At 41.8% G+C, this 22,722-nt stretch overlaps 1 protein-coding gene across 3 annotated transcripts in view; it reads left to right on the top strand.

Moving 5' to 3' along the window:
• LOC136871959 (putative uncharacterized protein DDB_G0291608) overlaps positions 1–22,722 on the top strand; it is a 609,035-nt gene that overhangs the window by 27,760 nt on the left and 558,553 nt on the right. Inside the window, exon 1 of one of the 3 annotated variants that reach the window (XM_068227275.1) lies at positions 2,182–2,304. The exons of the other annotated variants lie outside the window; for them this stretch is intronic. The gene's annotated coding sequence lies outside the window, so the exon portion shown is untranslated. Of the gene's footprint in view, positions 1–2,181; positions 2,305–22,722 lie in introns of those variants that run through there. 3 annotated transcript variants of the gene reach the window in all.

The following is a 22,722-nucleotide window of genomic DNA, read 5'->3' as shown; positions in this document are numbered from 1 at the left end:
TCAAGAGGGCGAATTGGAACAAACATGCATTTATAGTACGAGGAGAAAGGGAATGGAATAAGTTATCAAGGGAAATGTTCGATAAATTTGAAATAGTTCAAGTAAAAGGTAGGTAAAAACTTGATGGGAAATCTACCCGAAATACAGATCATTAATGATTGAAAAAATCTTTCAAATGTTTCAAATTGTTAGAATGTTAAATAATCGCATACGTGCATCCCGAAACTCATTAAATAATGAAAACAGTGCTATTTTTAAGCAAATAATTCACTTTCAGGCAGGCTATGATGCGCTGTACGAACCGACAAAAAAGTTCAAAGAGCGATTCACACCATTGTATGAAAAAAATGAGTGTGTGACCCAAATGACGTGGAATATGTCAAACTATTTTCCTCAATAGGTTTATTTCAAAACGCAACGATTTCCAGCGCTGCTGCTTAATGAAGTGATCGATGAGTGTTTTTTCGTAATTGCAACAACTTTGTTTTTCGAAACTATCGCGGTTGAAAATATCCCACTCTTGGAATGATTAGCCTTATCTTCCTCGAGAGATTCTGTTAGCAATAGCGAAAACTGTATAAGAGCATGTCTAGCGGTTCTCGAGTTATAACCGAACGCAGATACAGACAGGCAGAAAGACTTAGTTTTATATATGTATAGATTCTCATTTAGTTTGTTTCTATTCGCATTTCTGTCCCGTTATATTGTAACGAAATTTTCCTGTGTCAATACGTGTTGTCCTCAAGTCCTGTACTCATTTCCCTTATCATTGACCTCAGGCTACACTTGACTTGAATTTAAACAAGCGTGACTGGAGCTGAGGACAATTTATGGACATGTTTACAGATGAGTTTTATATCAGTTAACATTGCTACTGGGCTGTGATAAATCAGGTTGCATCGCGTCTCTTCACTGTTTTATCTGGTTGGTCATGTTGTATTACAATAGTATTCTATATTTACTTATAAATGAGTACATTTAAATGAGACCCGCTGGCGTAGCTGACACAGTGGGAGGTTGAGGGACGGTAGGGCTATTCGTTTCGTGGGAGTAATTTTCCTCCTATCCACAGGATTTGTATCTAGATGGGACGTGAGTTATATTTTGATAAAATAAGAAGTCTGATAAAAATATTTTCAACAGTCTTTCATAGCCAAACTAACAAACCCCCAGTTGCTCTTCGTTAGGAGTGGGTGATAACTCGTGTCATTCCACTGTTGATAATCTACATTTTTCACAGTTTCTTAAATATTTTTTTTCACATCTAATGCACAGCTACTTTCTTCAAACTTGGCAGACCTATCAAAGTTGGTCCTATGACATGAAAGTACATCTCAATGGTGACATGCTGGATTGCTATTTCCAAATAACAGGTACGGCCATGAACCTACTAGTAAGAAAGATACTATTATAAAACTTGGCAGCGTATTTCAGTTCTTCTATGTACAGTATTTCTTACCGGACTATCATGATACAGCGTAAGTTGCTGTCGCCTAGCGACAATCTGTCCATCAAGTCGATCCAATCTTGGCGCGGCTTTCCAATTAAATTTATTTATTTATTTATTTCATGCCTTCATTTGTGGCGAAGTTAAGGCTCACGGCCCTCTCTTACACTTAACCACATATCTAATAAACTTTATAAAACAGAATAATGAAATAATTTAACAAAATATAAATCCTAACCTCATTCATTCTTCCATTCATACTGCCATTCATACAAGCTGGTTATACATTTAATAGGTAATCTCGGCAAGACCGCTTGAAAGAAGCTAAGGAAGTGCAATTCCTACCACTAACTGGAAGGGAATTCCATAGCCTTGCACCAGACACATAAAATTTCGTTCAAACTACTTCCGTCTCAGGAGTAATAAGAACAAATTGTGAAATTTTCAGCGAAATCGGTCCAATAGTCTCTGAGTCCATTCGAGACACACAGTTTCACTTCTGTATTATATATATTTCCGCTCTGTAGTCGAGCTCTAACGAGAGTTGTTGAATATCTAAAATACTGCTGGTGGAAAAGTACTATTGTGTACGAAGTCAAGTGTCCTTGCTTGTAACTTACTGCTGGCCTTTGGTTATCGGGTTTGTGCTTGTCATATAGGAGAAGAACCATAGAGGCACCAATTAAGGGGCCCAGGCAATATGCCAAATATTGGTTGATAACATCTGTTTGTTAAACATGTAGAACGCAAGTGATTGGAGTGTTGGTGTTCTATCTCCGTCATGATAGCATACCAGTATAGCCGTTATCTTCTTAGTTGGAAGGATCGGGGCTCGATTCCAGAGGGTCATTCATCAGGTGAGTGAACTCACGATATTTTTGGTAAAGGAGGTTTGTCTTCGTTGATCATAACCATTTCCTCGCATACTATTAAAAGACTTAATTTGAACATGAATATATCCCAGAATATAATATACCATGTTGGCTATAACAATACAAGTACAATATATAAACCGTTCTAAAAATGATATCAACGTAAATATAGTTATCCAAGATCAAACAACTAATCTACTAATAATCCAATCTCCCATATTAAATTCACAATTGCGTGTTTCTCTGGTAGTTGGTAGTGTACTGAGCCATTCCCTGAATGCCTCAATATACGTAATACGGTAATCTCAGCAACGCATCAATTATTCGCATGCAAGAAGCAGGGTACGAACTCTGAAGTCCGTTATAAGCAAGCTGGGCGCGGTATGGAATGGAATTTTCCAGAGGGTAGCTCTCCAGTTTGAATTCGAAGCGAGTCGTTGCCATGGTTACTATGCACGCTACCCATGTTCAAACTTTCGAACTGTACTGAATTTTGTGTGGGAGTGGCTAGATTCAAACGAAGAGAGCTCTACAACAAGATGCCAGGATGACTAACTTCGAACTCGCAGTAATGCATCTCGAGATCGTCAGCGGTCATTTCCCCATTAAGCTAGGATTCCACAGTTCCAAACTAAATATCACCTGCAGTCATAACTATCATTCACTCTTGGATCCTAATAATGTCATTTCGAGTCTCTATTTAATAATTTCATTTGAACGAGAAGTCGTTGACAAGGAGAAAGCCGGTCAACCGTCAACCAGCTACCGTTAGCCGTGGGTGCGCCTCGTGACACAAAGGGGTAGGTGGTTATTTAAGGAGCCCTGGTGGGGTAAGCGTCCTCATTCTTCTGAACTTGGTGGTGCGAGTAACACGCTGTCCGCGAACGGGAGACTTTCTTTGTATTAACAAAGGACCGTTATACACTTGTGCGCGTGTATAGTTTACTTTATTTTCATCTCGAGCAAGACAGTCACAGGACAGTTTTACAGGACAGTTTAATGTCCTAAGTTATAATTCGCCGTGTCCATAGACCACGAGTTGGTCCCGCGTAGATTTTACTTAGAAATTCAAATTAATTAAAGCTCGAGCGCTGCACGTGAGATTGATGAACACCCGAACTGTGACCGGTATCTCACAGCGGTTTTTTTGAACGGGTTACATGTGTCGTGTGCGTCTCGTACATTTAGCCGCTACATAAACTTATGTCGATTGGGTTTGAACCCTTAAACTGATGACACATATTTCGGACTAATATTTATGTGTAGGCTGAGCCAATTACAGCCTAACATCAGGATCGGCATCGTGTATAGTGTACACGTTAAGCGGTGAAGAAGTTGGTATTAATCTACTTGTATTCTGCAGAAACCCAGGAGAGAATCATGGAGGAACGTGGTATCAACGTCTGGACCTGCCAACCATTGTGTAGCACCAGAATTATGAGCAGCTAAGCAGCCTAGACATGTGGCTGTGGAATCCGGGGTGAATGACGACTGACTACGAAAGATAAGTACCAAAATCCAATGTTAAATGGCATGATACTTGTAGGGAAAGTACATTCAGGTTAGGGAAATTAGCTACTAGTTAGTCTTGTTAAATAACAGCTATTACAGCTGTAGTCTGGTTAGTTTCATGTAACGGTAAATATCTGGCAAAGGGGGTGTGCATGCTCTTCACCTATGCCACTTGTACATATTTATGTTAGTTAAAAGGGTAGAGGGTCCCGCATTAGGAATTACTTAGTCTGTTTGTGTTCATGTTTTTTGCTTGTGTGTTTTATGTTATTCCACGTTTGCTGTAGTTATTTGGGGAAGAGAGTCATTGATATGAACAAAGGCCATCCGCCAACACCGTTGGGTAATTTACGTAACTAGCAGCATAAAGTTAGTCAGGTAATTCTCTGCATGCTATATTGATATTATTTCAGCTGTCTCGGAAATTGTTGTGCGAGCCTGACCTACGTTGAGATAGTTAGTTTCTTTTAAAATTGCGGGAAGGCAAGTCAGGGGTAACACTTGGGGACGAACCCAAGATAATTGAGAGGAGAGGCTTGAGATGCTTGAGGCGTGAGATGAGGCCTAATATATGTGTTAAGGCGAGATATGCCCTTGAAAATTGGGGGAGCCTTAATACGTGAGTGCTAAGTTAGCCGCAGAGAAATGTAAAGAATGCATCGGCTAAAAAGTAGAAAAGGCTTTTCTTCACTTGTTTTGCCTCGAGAATATTTGTGTAGCAGGCCAAGACCTGACCACTTGCAGTACCGTTAGTCAAGTGAACCACTGGCAGAGAATATGTCTCCCCTACTGTGTGAAAGTGAAAGTCGCCCTGAGGGTGCCTTCCCTCGACAGCTCAGTATTTGTTTTCCTCCACAGCTGATTGTTACAGAGCCGAGAATATTGACAATTTTGTGTCTGTCAAGACGCAAAATCTGACGCCGTCTGCATACGAGTTCGACTCCCCAGATATCATCATTAGTGTGTGTATATATATATCTGTATGTAGTTCTTTCCACAGGTGCGATCTTCTGCTTTGTTTATGTGATTTATGTCTTGTGAAAATTTTGGTGCATGACAGCTCGTCAGCTGATTTCATTGATTTCCAGTTCTGCCTGGACTGATTTGGTGAGCCCGCGAGCCCACGGTCGAAGCTGTGTAGTACATAAGTAAATTAGGGAACCCCCTTATGCCATAGTGTCTTTATATGGGTGTATCCGCAATTTAGACGGACTGTAAATATTTGTATTAGCTATTTCACGAATGTATTAGTCCTACCGGTTCATCATAGAGACGTTGTGTTGCGACACAGCCTACGGGCAATCATATTGGATTTATGGTTCTTATCCGGAGTAGTCAGCCATTAAAATACGATGGGTCAAATAAATTTTAGTCGTCGTATAATGAAGTCGTCAAATAATTTAATCGTCAATTAATTTTGTCGTTAGAGGTTTTATTCATTTTTTTTGGTCGTTGACCGTTTGTATGTCAGCTGTTATAACGTCAGCCCATAATTTAATTAACCTGTAATTGCTAAAATTTTAACCAATCAGCTTAATTATATTGACGACTAATTCCCCTGTATAGTCACGAGGATTTCACTGTAATTTGTCGGGCCTGAACCTGATCTTGTTGCTTGTTTAAATTGTAATATTTCTTGTAAGCGCTTTACGCAGTGTAATTAATTATATTTACGACTGGTTTGAGGTCGATTTCGGTTATTATTATAATATTCCATTTAGCATGGACCATTTATATGTTTCTCTCGGGATTAATAAATCCATTTTACCCCATTAGCGTTTCTCATTTCAATATATATGTCCATTCTTCCTGTCAATATACTCATTAGTATAAGTATAGATTATTTTTTTGAGTCGCTCAAAATTTCATCGAACAGGACCACCGCTTTACCGAACCCTGAGTCTAGTCGGCAATAAAGACAGGAAATGGTACATATATTTTATGGCGCCTGTACAACTTTGGGGCAATCGTCATTTGGGCGGCACCTGACGTATCCTTTTCGCGATGTAGTGTTAGCATTATTTTAACGTGCGTGATCATAATATTGTATCCACTGTGCGACATTTTGATAGAGCGCATCTTTAGGAAAGATATGTATGTAATGACCCTAAGTGTGGATGCGTTATTATGATTATTAGTATTTGGACAGAGCTTATAATCTTGTTCGGAATAAACCATGGAATTAGAACATGAGGCGAGTGCCATTTGAGCTGTGTCTACTTTCTTTAGCGCCATAGCGTAAGACGCCCACAAGTGTAGTTATTATATTTATTTCGTTATCATGTTAGGACATTGGTTCGAAGTCAGGCATTTAGTATTTAATGTAGTAGTTAAGTTCGAACCTGGGTGCACTAAAACCTGGCAATCTAGCGTTAGACATCTTGAGCCTAGCAGTCCTATGTGCGGGTATACGTGTTAGTATACGGACATAAGGGCAAGGTTTCGATTGAAATCGTGTGTTTAGGAAGAATCAGGAAAGCCTAAATGCACCAGATAACGTTAGATCTGAATCGGCATTTAAATTCTAGTGTTAGGTGAAATGAGAAACATGGGCCGATAAGCAAGGCATGTCTGACAAATTAAATGACTCTATTTGAGCCTGAGGACAATAGAATGATTTCTCAATGAGGTAAAGTGGACGATGACATATCCTTCAGATATGAATCGTCACAGACAGCCTGAACATCTGTTTGCGTACAAATGTTCATTGCCAGTATCTTACATAGCTTTCCAACTAGAATAAGGTTAGATACACGGGATGACCTCAGTTCCATGTGAAGTAGTATGATTATGCTTGCGTCTATGTCAAAGGTTTGTGGCCGATAAACCTCTGTTTGGAATATTCGCCTCAAACCGGAGATGTGTTGTAAGCAGGGTCATGTGCTGTTGTCTAGCACTTAGCCTTGAGCCCAAAGTTAGGATATTTAGAGATTTTTATAAAGCTGAAATGTTTGGGGCTACAATTTATATTTTTTTGAATAATTCCTCGTGATTGTACTTTTATTGTGTTATTGCGGTATTAGGAAAACATAAATTTGGTCCGATAGGAAGCTTCTAAGTGGTGAGTTATTTAGCCACATTGATTGCCGTCTGATTAACGTAGGGTATTAGAAGCTTAAATTTTAATAATTCTTAAAGTACAGTGAATACAGGGAATAATTGACCCGTACGTATAGTTCATTCGTCCCGGTGACCCAGCCGCGCCGTCGCATTTGTAACAGTATCATCATGTCGATGACCCTAGAGGAGTTGTTGGCGAAGTTGGAACTGAAAGCGCAGGAGAGTGAACGCCGCATGGAGTTAGCAGCGCAAGAGTGTGCACGTCGTATGGACGAGGCGGTAGGAAAGCTAGGAGAGGAACTTTCAAATAGGATGGACCAAAAGACGGAGGAGGCGGATAAGCGCGAAAGGGAGCGTATGATGGAACTCACAAATAGATTAGATGAACAATTTAAGCAAGTTGCGGATAACAGTGAACAATTACGTGAGGAACTAAGCGCGCAATTAAAGCAGGTGACAGGAGAGTTAGAGGTGAGAATAGACACTGTGCAGAAATGCTGTCGTGAAGGGTTAGAGAGAGTAGAGAAGCGACTAGACGAGGTAGAAATTAAGACTCAAATGCAGGTTGAAAGGATAAGGAATTCTGTTGAGGAATTATCTAGCAAGGTGGCGGAAAATGCTACTAAGACAGACAAGCGCTTAGATGAGATGACGTCAAGCTTGGATGGGGCTCGAACGGAAATAGGTTTAAACCGAAGTGCCATAGATAAGTTATCTACAGATACTGAGACTCGATTTGAAACCATGTCGGCCGAGATTAGTACAAAAATTGCTAACGCCCAGCAGAAGACGGAAGACAAATTAGAAATTAAAATTAAGGAAAGGCAACGGGAAACTGAGGAAAAGATGTTGGAGATGGAGAAACAATTGAGGGAAGAAATAGAGGATGAAATAGCTGAAAAAGGGAAGGAAGTGAAGAGAATGATATTGGCGGACCGTGAATTAGTGAGGGCAAACAATCAGGAGGTAGGTGCTAGTATTGAGGCTTGGAGTGAGGTCACACAGAAGAATCAGAACAAGCTGAGCTCAATGGAGCAGGAACTAGCACATATGAAGGATAAAATTGAGCTGATCGATTTACGTACTAATAAGGAGTTCAGTCGTATTAAATGCTCGATACAGCAGCAAAGCATGGAGAGACCTGCAAGCCAGAGCAGCGAGCCCGCATTATTCAACGATCTTTTACATCTCCCTAGACCCGAAGAACGTACTTCGACTCCCAACGCGACAGGAGGGACGCCTGTATATAATATTATTCGTGCTCCTGAGGACAAGCCGAAGATATTCACGGGGATAGAGGATAGAACACCACGGGCATTTCTACGTGAGCTTGAGGATTATATGTCTGATTTAAAGATACCTCCAGAGAGAAAGCTCAGAACTGTGGAGAAATTTCTAGGAGACGACGCCCTAAAGTGGATGAGTGCTTTCAGATATACGTTTAGCACGTATGAAGAGTTTAGGGAGGCCTTTCTAAAGAAATTTTGGGATGTCACTGTGCAACAAGGACTTCGGATGGAATTGTACACGAAGAAATATCCAACCACGTGGCCAACCAAGTATTCTCCTTTCTTCGTGGCCCAGGTCATTAAGTTTAGGGATCTAGACGTACCCCCAAGCGAGAATGAGATTATCGCTGCTATATCCAGGCAATTACCGGTAGAAGTTCAACGGACGCTAATCGCTGCGAACGTTAAAACCGTGGCAGATGCCGAAGTCACTTTACGTCAGCTCGACCAAACATCTAGCCAGAATCAACCTCGCATGAGGAACTCGGAGGCCGTACATACTGTGACAGTAAGCGAAGATGAAGGACCGCCGCCGAAATTACGGAAAAACGGCGAGCGGCAAAATTCAGGCACACAAACCACGACTCGACATGCGAGATTTGGGAATAATCAACCGAAGAATTCGAGTTGGCAATCACGGAGTCCGATAGATGACAGGAGAAGCAATGGATATAGGGGAAATCCGCAGGAACAGAGAGGAAGAAATTACGCTAATGGCCATAATGGTCGGACGTACAGATATAAGTACGGGAATTGGTCAGGACCCAGAAGACCCTATTATAGATGGGATGAAAGAGAGCCACGGAACCGAGGAAATACGGGAAACTTTCGGCCAAGCTACGAACAGCGTAGTAATGAATCCCGGAAATATGTGGAGGAGTTGAGAAACAGAAGACAAGGAGAAGCTAGATGGCAAGAGGCAATTCAAGAAACAGGAGAAGAGCCTTGCCATGGGGCCGAAAGTGCCTCATATCGTGAGTTTAGAAGGGAACAACAAGGACCAGATTTGAACCCGAACGCTCCGAGTTACAATGCTGCAGGTGGAGCGTACAAAAAAAAATCACAACCCCAATAAGAGGAGATAGCCTAAATTTGACCAGGGAAGAAAATGGAGATAGTTGGATTGTGGTGACGGTGGATAGCTGGGTGGTCCAACCGGAAGACCTATTGGAAGAAAATATTCCACAAAATTCAAAATTTATCAAACAATTACCTGTTATCTTTACTAGAGTGGGAAATTTGCGCATTCGTACTTTGATCGACACGGGCGCGACGATTAGTGTGGTGTCCCAAACACTAATTAATGAGCTGAAATCTCAGACCCACATACCTATTATTCCCATATCTAGATTGAAAGTGAGAGGCATTGTGCCCGACAGAACGGCGGTATGCAAGGAGCAGGCCTTATTAGACATAGAAGTCGGGAGTTCTGTTATGTCACATCCTTGTGTAATCCTTCAGAAAATGGAATATAATCTGATTTTGGGTGCAGATTTTCTGGGGGAATACAATGCAGTAATCGATATGGGTAATAATAATATCGTATTTCGGACTGAGCACTCTAATGAAGAGTTGAAATTAGATCAAGCGGATGACGTTTTTAATGAAGAAAGGATTTGGACGACTACCGTCACGGAAGGAGAAAAGGAGTATACTGATTTTCCGGTGGACTGTATTGAAAATTGTAGCGAGCTACGCGAAAATTTTGAGGCGATGATAGCAAACCTCGAGGAAAAGAATGAAGAGGAAAAATTTAACAGATTGCTGCCTGAGAAATTATCAGAGGCACCCGTGGATGAAGAAATGCGTGGAAGGATACGGGAAATATTAATAAAGCATCGTACTGTCTTTGGATCGAAACCAGGAAAAATCCCTAATTATGAGTATAAGATAAGGGTAAACAATTGGGAACCTTTTAAGCAAAAGCCATACCCGATTCCGGAAAAACTATTTCCCCAGGTCAAAGAAATCATCGAAGAGATGGAAAGGAATGAAATTATAGTTAAATCACCCACTTGTTTTTTAAACCCAATACTTGCCGTGCCAAAACCAAACGGTTCCATAAGGGTATGCTTGGATGCGAGGGCCGTCAACAAACGCCTAGTCCCCGAGTATGATAAAGCCCCGGTGATTAAGGACATTTTGAAGAAGTTTGGAGGCATGGAGTTCTTTGGGACCGTCGACCTTACGTGCTCATTTCATCACATAGCATTACATCCTGGATCAAGCATGCTTACAGGCTTTATGTTTGACAATCAAACTTACATATTTCAGAGGCTACCGTTCGGGCTGATGACCTCGAGTTGTGCGCTCATACGAGCACTGGAAAACAACCTAAGCCCCGAGGTTAAGGCATTTACACTGAGATACATCGATGACATCATTTTTTGCTCGAAAACAACGGAAGAACATCTCCGAAAAATGGATTTATTGCTGGCAGACTTGAATAAATGTAACTTTAAAATTAATTTGGAAAAATCACACTTCTGTACGCGAAGCACACTATTCTTGGGTCATGTGGTTGATGGGACAGGAGTCAGGCCTAATCCTGTGAAAATTGCTGCCATCCAAAACTTTCCAAGGCCGACCCGTGTGAAGCATATCCGGCAATTCTTGGGGTTATGTCAGTTTTTCTCCGAACATTGTATTGCCTATACAGAGACGGTAGCGCCCCTTCAGGATTTGCTGAAACATAACAACCGCTGGAAATGGAGCGAGATACATGACGAGGCCTTTAGGAAGACGAAGGAAATGCTGGCGAATGCTGTAAAATTAGGTTATCCTTTGTACGACCGTCGTTTTATTATTCAGACAGACGCTTCTAGAGTTGGTATAGGAGCCGTGCTTTACCAAGAGACACCGGAGAGCGAACAGAAAGTTACATATCTGGCCTTTATGAGCAGAAAGTTGAGACCTCATGAGCTAAAATGGACAACAACTGAGTTGGAAATGTTATCTATTGTTTATGCATTAAGCCAGTGGAGAAAGTACATCTATGGATTTCCGATCACCATCAGAACGGACCATAAGGCGCTCACTTTCATTATGAAATCTAACGTTGGAAGCGACCGTATTTACCGCTGGTCACTTTTTGTTCAACAGTTTGACCTCACGCTAGAACACTGTCCCGGAAAGTTGAACATAGTCGCTGATGCCCTGAGCAGAAATCCAAATTCGGAAGAGGCCGTCGTTAATTTAGCATTACTAGGAGAGGACGATCAGAACATCGTTGATAAACTTCGTAACATCGGCGAAGAACAGCTTAATTATCCACCCACCCGCCTGTTAATCGATTTTTTTAAGAAGGAGATTGAACCTGGTACCCCGAGATACTTGGAAGCTCAGAAGAAAGCTGCGGTGTATCACTACTTCAATAACTTACTGCATAAATATATTGACGACGAACATACAAAGCTCCGGATTGTCGTCCCACCGGTGTTCCAGATTGACTTGATATGGTTGGGCCATCACGCAACTGGACACGCTGGGATAGATAAGGTTATAGCCGCACTGCAAGAAACATTTATCTGGCCGAGAATGCGAAGAATGATACAACAAGTGCTTAGGACGTGTGACACCTGCCAGCGCATTAAACCTAACACCTTTCTGTTGAAGCAAGCCCCTAAGCCAGTGTTGCCAGATCACCCAAAGCAGATTTTTGCAATAGATTACTATGGACAACTTCCTGCTAGTCGTCGAGGAGTCCGATACATACTTGTATGCATGGACGTCTTTTCAAAATTCGTAATGTTATGCCCTGTACAAAAGGCCAACACGAGATCTGCACTCTACCAAATTAAAAATAAAATTATACCTAAGATGGGCAAACCGGAGAGCATATTGAGCGACCACGGCCCTCAATTTACTTCGCCTACGTTTAAACGAGAGCTCGAGAAAATGGAAATTAAACATATTTTAAGCTCTATTCGGCACCCTGAAGCTAACCCAAGTGAACGGGTCATGCGTGAAATTGCCAAGTATTGCAGAGCCTTCATACCTAAGGAACACTGGAAATGGTTAGACGTCGTTCCAATAATTATGGAGAGCATAAATTCAACTCGCCACGAATCTACAGGCCAGATACCCTCGGTACTGCATTTAAATGAGTATCCAAATAGGCCCTGGCAGGGGATTATACCTTGTCCTAGCGACCCAAGACCGACGCCTGAAATGTGCATTCGGAACACGGCGGAGCGAATGAAAGCACAGGCAGACCGCCGGCAGAGAAGGAACAGGCACAAGCGCTTTCACCGCGAGCTTAGGGTCAATGAACTTGTATTGGTCAAACGTCCCACCAGTTCAGATGCCCCTGCTCGTTTTTATCACAAGTTTGCAGAATTATATGTTGGTCCGTATAGAATTGTGCAGGTTTATGGTAACAATTCCTACCGAATTAGGAGCATGGACGGAACGGTAGAGAAAACCATGAACGCAGCTAACCTAAGGCTATATTATCCCGCGGGACAGATCCGGATAGAGGACATACCTGAAGATGAGGATGCAGAGGAAGTAAATGATGACGACGAAGAAGATGAGGACATCGAGGAAGAGGAAGACCTGGAAGCAGGACATATTCTGGTAGAAGGAGAAGAAGAAGAAGAAGTCGTTGAGGACGTCAACATCATTGTAAATGGAAATCTGGAACAATCTACAGAAGATACATGCAAGGGATGTGCTAGTAACCAACGTAAATTTCAAGCTTTACTTGACATCTATTACCACACTAGGATGGACAATGAACGCATGAAGGAGGAGTCTGAACGAGTGCGAAATGGGAAACGAGAGTGCCTTAGCGACCCACAACTGCGTTAGAGATGATGCGTTGTATTACTGCTAAAAAAAATTTGCTTGCAGCAAATTTTTACCCAGAGTGGGCGGAGGATGAGCCATTCCCTGAATGCCTCAATATACGTAATACGGTAATCTCAGCAACGCATCAATTATTCGCATGCAAGAAGCAGGGTACGAACTCTGAAGTCCGTTATAAGCAAGCTGGGCGCGGTATGGAATGGAATTTTCCAGAGGGTAGCTCTCCAGTTTGAATTCGAAGCGAGTCGTTGCCATGGTTACTATGCACGCTACCCATGTTCAAACTTTCGAACTGTACTGAATTTTGTGTGGGAGTGGCTAGATTCAAACGAAGAGAGCTCTACAACAAGATGCCAGGATGACTAACTTCGAACTCGCAGTAATGCATCTCGAGATCGTCAGCGGTCATTTCCCCATTAAGCTAGGATTCCACAGTTCCAAACTAAATATCACCTGCAGTCATAACTATCATTCACTCTTGGATCCTAATAATGTCATTTCGAGTCTCTATTTAATAATTTCATTTGAACGAGAAGTCGTTGACAAGGAGAAAGCCGGTCAACCGTCAACCAGCTACCGTTAGCCGTGGGTGCGCCTCGTGACACAAAGGGGTAGGTGGTTATTTAAGGAGCCCTGGTGGGGTAAGCGTCCTCATTCTTCTGAACTTGGTGGTGCGAGTAACACGCTGTCCGCGAACGGGAGACTTTCTTTGTATTAACAAAGGACCGTTATACACTTGTGCGCGTGTATAGTTTACTTTATTTTCATCTCGAGCAAGACAGTCACAGGACAGTTTTACAGGACAGTTTAATGTCCTAAGTTATAATTCGCCGTGTCCATAGACCACGAGTTGGTCCCGCGTAGATTTTACTTAGAAATTCAAATTAATTAAAGCTCGAGCGCTGCACGTGAGATTGATGAACACCCGAACTGTGACCGGTATCTCACAGCGGTTTTTTTGAACGGGTTACATGTGTCGTGTGCGTCTCGTACATTTAGCCGCTACATAAACTTATGTCGATTGGGTTTGAACCCTTAAACTGATGACACATATTTCGGACTAATATTTATGTGTAGGCTGAGCCAATTACAGCCTAACATCAGGATCGGCATCGTGTATAGTGTACACGTTAAGCGGTGAAGAAGTTGGTATTAATCTACTTGTATTCTGCAGAAACCCAGGAGAGAATCATGGAGGAACGTGGTATCAACGTCTGGACCTGCCAACCATTGTGTAGCACCAGAATTATGAGCAGCTAAGCAGCCTAGACATGTGGCTGTGGAATCCGGGGTGAATGACGACTGACTACGAAAGATAAGTACCAAAATCCAATGTTAAATGGCATGATACTTGTAGGGAAAGTACATTCAGGTTAGGGAAATTAGCTACTAGTTAGTCTTGTTAAATAACAGCTATTACAGCTGTAGTCTGGTTAGTTTCATGTAACGGTAAATATCTGGCAAAGGGGGTGTGCATGCTCTTCACCTATGCCACTTGTACATATTTATGTTAGTTAAAAGGGTAGAGGGTCCCGCATTAGGAATTACTTAGTCTGTTTGTGTTCATGTTTTTTGCTTGTGTGTTTTATGTTATTCCACGTTTGCTGTAGTTATTTGGGGAAGAGAGTCATTGATATGAACAAAGGCCATCCGCCAACACCGTTGGGTAATTTACGTAACTAGCAGCATAAAGTTAGTCAGGTAATTCTCTGCATGCTATATTGATATTATTTCAGCTGTCTCGGAAATTGTTGTGCGAGCCTGACCTACGTTGAGATAGTTAGTTTCTTTTAAAATTGCGGGAAGGCAAGTCAGGGGTAACACTTGGGGACGAACCCAAGATAATTGAGAGGAGAGGCTTGAGATGCTTGAGGCGTGAGATGAGGCCTAATATATGTGTTAAGGCGAGATATGCCCTTGAAAATTGGGGGAGCCTTAATACGTGAGTGCTAAGTTAGCCGCAGAGAAATGTAAAGAATGCATCGGCTAAAAAGTAGAAAAGGCTTTTCTTCACTTGTTTTGCCTCGAGAATATTTGTGTAGCAGGCCAAGACCTGACCACTTGCAGTACCGTTAGTCAAGTGAACCACTGGCAGAGAATATGTCTCCCCTACTGTGTGAAAGTGAAAGTCGCCCTGAGGGTGCCTTCCCTCGACAGCTCAGTATTTGTTTTCCTCCACAGCTGATTGTTACAGAGCCGAGAATATTGACAATTTTGTGTCTGTCAAGACGCAAAATCTGACGCCGTCTGCATACGAGTTCGACTCCCCAGATATCATCATTAGTGTGTGTATATATATATCTGTATGTAGTTCTTTCCACAGGTGCGATCTTCTGCTTTGTTTATGTGATTTATGTCTTGTGAAAATTTTGGTGCATGACAGCTCGTCAGCTGATTTCATTGATTTCCAGTTCTGCCTGGACTGATTTGGTGAGCCCGCGAGCCCACGGTCGAAGCTGTGTAGTACATAAGTAAATTAGGGAACCCCCTTATGCCATAGTGTCTTTATATGGGTGTATCCGCAATTTAGACGGACTGTAAATATTTGTATTAGCTATTTCACGAATGTATTAGTCCTACCGGTTCATCATAGAGACGTTGTGTTGCGACACAGCCTACGGGCAATCATATTGGATTTATGGTTCTTATCCGGAGTAGTCAGCCATTAAAATACGATGGGTCAAATAAATTTTAGTCGTCGTATAATGAAGTCGTCAAATAATTTAATCGTCAATTAATTTTGTCGTTAGAGGTTTTATTCATTTTTTTTGGTCGTTGACCGTTTGTATGTCAGCTGTTATAACGTCAGCCCATAATTTAATTAACCTGTAATTGCTAAAATTTTAACCAATCAGCTTAATTATATTGACGACTAATTCCCCTGTATAGTCACGAGGATTTCACTGTAATTTGTCGGGCCTGAACCTGATCTTGTTGCTTGTTTAAATTGTAATATTTCTTGTAAGCGCTTTACGCAGTGTAATTAATTATATTTACGACTGGTTTGAGGTCGATTTCGGTTATTATTATAATATTCCATTTAGCATGGACCATTTATATGTTTCTCTCGGGATTAATAAATCCATTTTACCCCATTAGCGTTTCTCATTTCAATATATATGTCCATTCTTCCTGTCAATATACTCATTAGTATAAGTATAGATTATTTTTTTGAGTCGCTCAAAATTTCATCGAACAGGACCACCGCTTTACCGAACCCTGAGTCTAGTCGGCAATAAAGACAGGAAATGGTACAGTACAGTAATGTGTTGTCCGAAAATGAAGAGGAAAATATTGGCACAAACAAACACCAAATACCCAGTCCCCGAACTAGGAGAAATAATCAGATACGATTAAAATCCCCGACCCGACCGGGAATCGAACACGGGACCCTCTGAACCGAAGGCCTTAAAACTGACCATTCGTCCAAGGAGAACGAGGAGATATTTATTGTTTGTTAAAAATCATTGTCAACCGAATTTGTCTCCGAACATATTTTTAAAACTTACATCGTGGGTCTTAAAAGAAAAACTTCCGTCACCAGACAAGAATTGTCAATACAGTTGACAACCTTAACTGAAAAAAGAATTCGTGCTTTTTTAAAACAACTTGAAGACTAACTCATGCTAGGGTGAAAGCGTATCATCTATCCTCTGCCAATTGATCTACTAACTTTCGCCGGGCTGAGTGGCTCAGACGGTTGAGGCGGTGGCCTTCTGACCCCAACTTGATAGGTTCGATCCTGGTTCAGTCCGGTGGTATTTGAAGGTGCTGAAATACGTGAGCCTCGTGTTGGTAGATTTACTGGCACGCAAAAGAACTCCTGCAGGACTAAATTACGGCACCTTGGCGTCTATAAAAACCGTGAAAGTAGTAATAGGACGTAAAGCCAATAACATTATTACTTTCCCCAGTATAGTAGCGTACAGTATTGTACACTTGCGTCGAGGAAACCTGTTATGAACATCCCGCGGATCCCGTGATAACTGTTGTGATCTCTGGGGACCCGCGGACCATACTTTGAGAACCACTGTGCTAAAGGACTGTCCTCCCATACCTGTTTATTTCGAAGTTTTGTCTGCCAGTTGTGCCAGGGATCGAACATCAGTTTTGATCCATATAAATGCAACTTGCTGTTTGGGTGATTTCAAGCGTCGAATAATTTCAAACACTTTTACAGTAAACACGAGGAAGTCGTCCTAGTATTGGTAGGTTCAAGACTGTACGCGTTAACAGGCAACAGTGGCGGAGAGAGACTGCTGGATGTGGCTAATCCAATCTTCACCTGAATATAAGCATAGGTAGCTGCGTGGCTTTATAAGAAACGTCATGGTAAATGTGTTGAGCATATAGGCACCGTGCGCGTCGCTCTAGCGGCCGGGCGCAGAACAACACGTGAGGCAGACTCAAGACTTGCAGTACCTGTTCTGTTATGACTGAGCGTGTAGTCACTCAGATGATAATGGCATAGAAAAGGAGATCAAGTAAACGCAATTGTTGTGTTGTCAGATGTTCCAATACTTACGCAAATACGGGAAGTGAAGTACAAATTTATTGTTTTCCAAAACGAGCGATAGATGTGGACCGAAGGAGGCGATGGATAATACAAGAAGTTAACCGAATGAAGTAAGTAGGAGGCCTACACATACGTACTGCACATGTTTGCAATAAGTTCAGTTGATCCGATTTAATTTTTAGCACTGCTGGATCACTTTGGCAACCTACGACTTACTCAAGAATATGTAGTGCACATTTCATCGGAAACAAAAGATCTAGACACCCATTAAGTCCAGCCTATGTTCCGACAATATTTCCAGATGAATCCAGGAAGAGAAATGTGTAGCTGCGACCCAGCTTACAGCGCTTTCACTGACAACTCAAGCGATTACAAAAGGAAGAATCAGACGGAAAATTTTCAAGTACAGTTTGCCCAAGTAACAAAAGATGCATCTGATTTTCATTGTTCAAACGTCATGTTTCCTTGCTCAATAAATGAAAACGACGTAAATACACAAGCATGTATTCCACTTAATTTCGGTCTGTGAGGGGACATTACGAAACATGATAAAATGTGTCGAACGGAAGACGATCAGGGTCCAGGTTTCCAAGGCTACACTTCCATAAGGAACAATACACAAATGCGTGATTTAACAAGTGTGAACTTCAACGTCTTTGCCTTGCGTTATTACCAAACTGTAACGTTTCTAAATTATGTAAAGAAACCAGATAATTCATTTTCCTAATGAAAATGAAAATCGGACTGTCCTATTCTGCTTTGAGAGTGTTCACAGGACAACAATTTGACGTATTTTTACGACCGTCCTTATGCGACTGGCACTGGGTACGTATTCTGGCCTAGTAAGGAAAGTGTTCAAGAAATAATGTCTCCAGCAATTAAAAGAAATTACGGTAACTGTCGAGTCATTATTGACTGCACGGAATTTAGGGTTGAACAGCCTCCCCAAGTAGATCAAGACATTGTATTTCTATTCTCAATACAAGAGTTGTACACTTCAAAAGTTTTAATTGCAATCACGCCTAATGGTATGATCGCTTTAAATCTACGGTAAATGTTACGGTGGAAGAGCTAGCGACTCATTCATAACAACCGTCAGTGGTTTACTTTCCTTCAACCTGGCGATGAGGTCATGGCAGATAAAGGATTTAGGGCTGGTTTACACGGGTAGAGTAGCGAGGCGAGTAGAGTGGATAGTAGAGCTACTAGCATCATGTAAACGACCGGGATAGTAGCAAGTAGAGTAGAGTAGTTAGTAGGCAGTAGAGTAGAGTGGGTTTCCGCTGCGGTAAAGTAACTCTACCACTATCCTTCCCCCTCCACCGGAACCGAGCTCCGAGAGCTGGCGGAGAAGTCCGAGGACGTTCGATTTTTCAGCTGACGCGTCATTCGACTGCTGTATTTGCATGTGTGTACATTCGGTGGTATTACGTCGAGCGTTTATTTGGCGGCAAAATGAAGTGGACGGAAGAAGAAACTTGCAAATTTGTGGAGCTCTACAGCGAAAAAGAAAGTTTATGGAACATAAACAGCGTTACTTATATAAATAAGAATATGGGACGGGCGGCGGAAGAGGACATGATTGCGAAAATGGGTAAAGAGGGTTTTGGGTTAACGGAACTGAAACAGAAAAAAAAAAAAAAAAAAAAAAAAAATTACGATGTACATACAATCAAATACTCATGAAAATACGAAGATCCTAGAAGTCTGGAGGTGGTGCCGCAGACATCTACACTCGAAGATGCAACATAAAATATAAACAAGTGTCAGCTGGATTTTCACTTAATATGAAGATTTCTCACGTTTCAATGTTACACAGCGTGTTCATCATGTGTCTCGACATGTTTAAGTTAGGCAATACAATGGTGCAGGACTGTGTACATTAATCATATTAATAACATACATAGGGATCTTCTACATATCACTTGCCACTGCCGTTAATTTTCAGCAATAACAGTAATTTTCCCAACAAATTGAATAGTTTCCATATGTTGTTTGGAATATCCAAAATAATTATTGTTTACAGTACAGTGTCAGATCTAGAAGCTTAAGCTCTACACCTGGGCCGTAAAAGCAACGAACAAAAAAAAAAAATAGATCAGTAATTGGGATATTTATGGCGAAGAAGCTACTGCAAATTACGCCTACGCCAGCGTAATTTACAGTGTACGTATGGCCGGTTACGTCTCAAAACTCACGTGCAAAAATTAGTAGCAAATGGTATCAAAACTCACGACTGCAAACTAATAGCTAAATTAATATTCCAATGAGTCTCAAAATCCATGACTCCGGATAGCAGGTGCCTGCGATGACGACAGGAGGGGTGAGGTGAGCGGTGACTCACTAACCAGGCCTCTCCCGAGGCCACAATACCATTAACATTAAATTTATATCAAAAGGAAAAATACGTTATATTACCTTTAAGACCACAGAAAAATGTTTTGATAATAATAATAATAATAATAATAATAATAATTGTTACGGATATATCCGTGGTAGGTAGAGGTGAAAGAAGGTGCGGGTGTGAATGGGTTTCAAGCTACGAAATTAACGTGCAATGTAAAATTAATTTAAAATTTAACTAGGTTATATTTTCTTTTCAAAAACAAGAGATAACAATCATAACAGGTACAGAGTAGCAAAAATGTAGGTACAATATTACTGGATTCGGGCTCAGTGCCCTTACTTCATAACTCTTGGGCAATCAGCCCCGCCTTACTCCAAAAAAAATTTTAGCCAAGGGGCAGAAAACCCCATTCATGCCCAGGAGCACTGGCTCCAAACATTACACATAAAGCCTGCACGAGGCATACAGAAACAAATTTCAAAGAGCGATCCGCTCTCAAAATTGTAAGCCTATCACAAGGCCACACCAAACTCTACCTTCAAGCTGTCCTTCTAAGGACGTATTCACAGGGGTAAAATACCCAACCTACGGAGGTCTATTACATGAAAAGAAGGTTGATTACATGACCTCTAAAATAACAATTTGAGAGGAGGCGATCTTGCACTCCTAATACACTTTGTTTTTAAAACCTAATCTGGCTCTGGGCCGCTAACGCAAGGGCTAATCCCATACTACAGAGGTGACTTAGAGAAGAACACTTTACATTACATAAACGAAGAATAGTTTGAAAAAAATAAGTTCACCTCAAAACAAATGTGAGTGGGAGCTCGAGAGGGTTAGCACTCTCTATCCCAATATGTAGCTTTACAAGAAAAAGATGAAAAGAGTAATTACATTTTAGGAAAAGGTTACATGATGGAAATGCTTCGAACCCGCCGCGAGTGTTAAACTGCCGACCTAGCAAGAAAAGAAGTTATTAATAGGCCATTACCTGGTGTTGAACGGCTGAAGAAGAAAGAGGCGCTTCCCGCCTCCTGCTATGAACTTAATACACTGAAAGATGGAACAGAAGTGGCCCGGAGACCCTAAAATCAGCAGTTTATATACTCTCGCGGAAGTTTCTAGGCGTTAGGGGAATGAAAACACCCGCCCACAATGTTTTTATTGGATAGGACCCCACAATCGATTCAAGTTGGGGGAAGATACATCTGATTGGATAGAAATTAATTTAAGAAATTCGGGATTGGCTACATGCAAAACAAGGGGAAAGAGAGGGGTATACAGCCAACTTAAACAATAACAGAAAGAAATTTAGCAAAGAACAAACATTTGAAATAAAAATTTCTTCAACAAAATAGTTCTTTGACTCCGCACTAGGTTGCACTATTGTTGATCTTCAGTAGTGTCCTCTAGAAGAGAAAGTTCACACTTCTTACTTCAAGCGAAACAAAAACACATCAAAAGTGACACAGTTCAAAAACTCAAAATTTTCCACGTGGTGACATCTTCTGAGAAAGTAGAGAATTAATAGAATAGATAAAGTTCAACCTTCCTCCAGAAGAGGAGTTTCAACTGGCGCAACTTTTAAATAAATGGTGTAGAGGTGTACCGCCCGGTACAGACCTCCCCCCCCAAAAGTTCCTCCAGGGGTGACACATGAAATCAGTTTGAAAGAAAGTCCAAGTAATGATGTTGATACGAAGATAGATAGCCGAAGCATTTACAAGATTTCTTAATTCAGTTTCAAAATGTTGTTGTTGCAGGTGAATAAAGTCTTTATGTTTGTAGAATTTGAATTTCTGAAGATAAACTTTTAATACTTAAAGGTGAAGAAAAATTTTGCAATGTCCACCAAATATTGTTGTTGAATTCCCCAGTGTAGTTATTGCTTATGGTGACTGTCCATGTAGTTGATGTAGATTGAGTCGGATGGCCAGACCGGCCGTTGCAGCTTGCGTCCAACGGAGGCCGCTCGGACCCCTCAAGTACCCTGAGATACCGCTCGCCCGCACTATGAGGGGAGCAGAGGTGTTGAAGTACGCCGCGCCCGCGGTGAACAGATACAGGCTGCGGGCATGTAGCAGGTCGTGCGCCGCACATCAGCCTTGGCCGGGAGGAGAGCTCCGGCTCGCCGTGCACATGTCGTCCTCGCTGGAGAGGAGGGGGCCCATCCCCCTCCCCAGTCGCTGCACGGCGCTGCGCGGCTGCGGGGGCGCTGAAACATTAAAGCTAGGCGGCAGAATTGTGTTGGACTATCATCTTCTTTGAGGGTACAGGCTTGTGGAGAGGTTGAGGGGCCAGCGGCGTGTAGATATCCATGGCATTTACTATTATGAAGCCACAGTGTAAGGTGGAGCAGGAGACGGGAGCGTGGTAATGGCCGTGGCAAGAACAGGATGGCAGTTTAACGGGTCGGGGCAGGTTTTACACAAGGCTTACATCTAAAACCAAAATATTACAGAAGGGGCAGAATGCCTTAAAAGTGAAACTCAAAAAAATATAACCTTCATATCCTTTCAAAATAATATGAAGCAAGTTAACACAGAAATTACACCGGTTTCACCTGGGACAGGTGAACTCTAAATATCCTCTCGGTGGCTGGATTACTTAGCAATAAGGTAACCGGCGTAAGAAAATCGAGAATGATACAAGGCCCATGAAATCTGGGGGCAAGCTTGCCCGCGGGAACAAAATTTTTGACCATAACCTGGTCACCTACCTTCAAAGTGGTGGGTCTCCGTCCACGATCATACCTTTCCCTAACCTTTTCATGAGACACTTTAAGATTGGCTTTAGCCTTCTTCCAAAGATCTTTAATGTTATCCGGATCTATTGTCTCGGGGAGAATGTCATTCAAAGACCAGAGGTTA

Source organism: Anabrus simplex, chromosome 4, assembly GCF_040414725.1.
Source record: "Anabrus simplex isolate iqAnaSimp1 chromosome 4, ASM4041472v1, whole genome shotgun sequence".
Classification (NCBI taxonomy): domain Eukaryota; kingdom Metazoa; phylum Arthropoda; class Insecta; order Orthoptera; family Tettigoniidae; genus Anabrus; species Anabrus simplex.
This window is presented reverse-complemented; position numbering and strand designations above follow the sequence as displayed.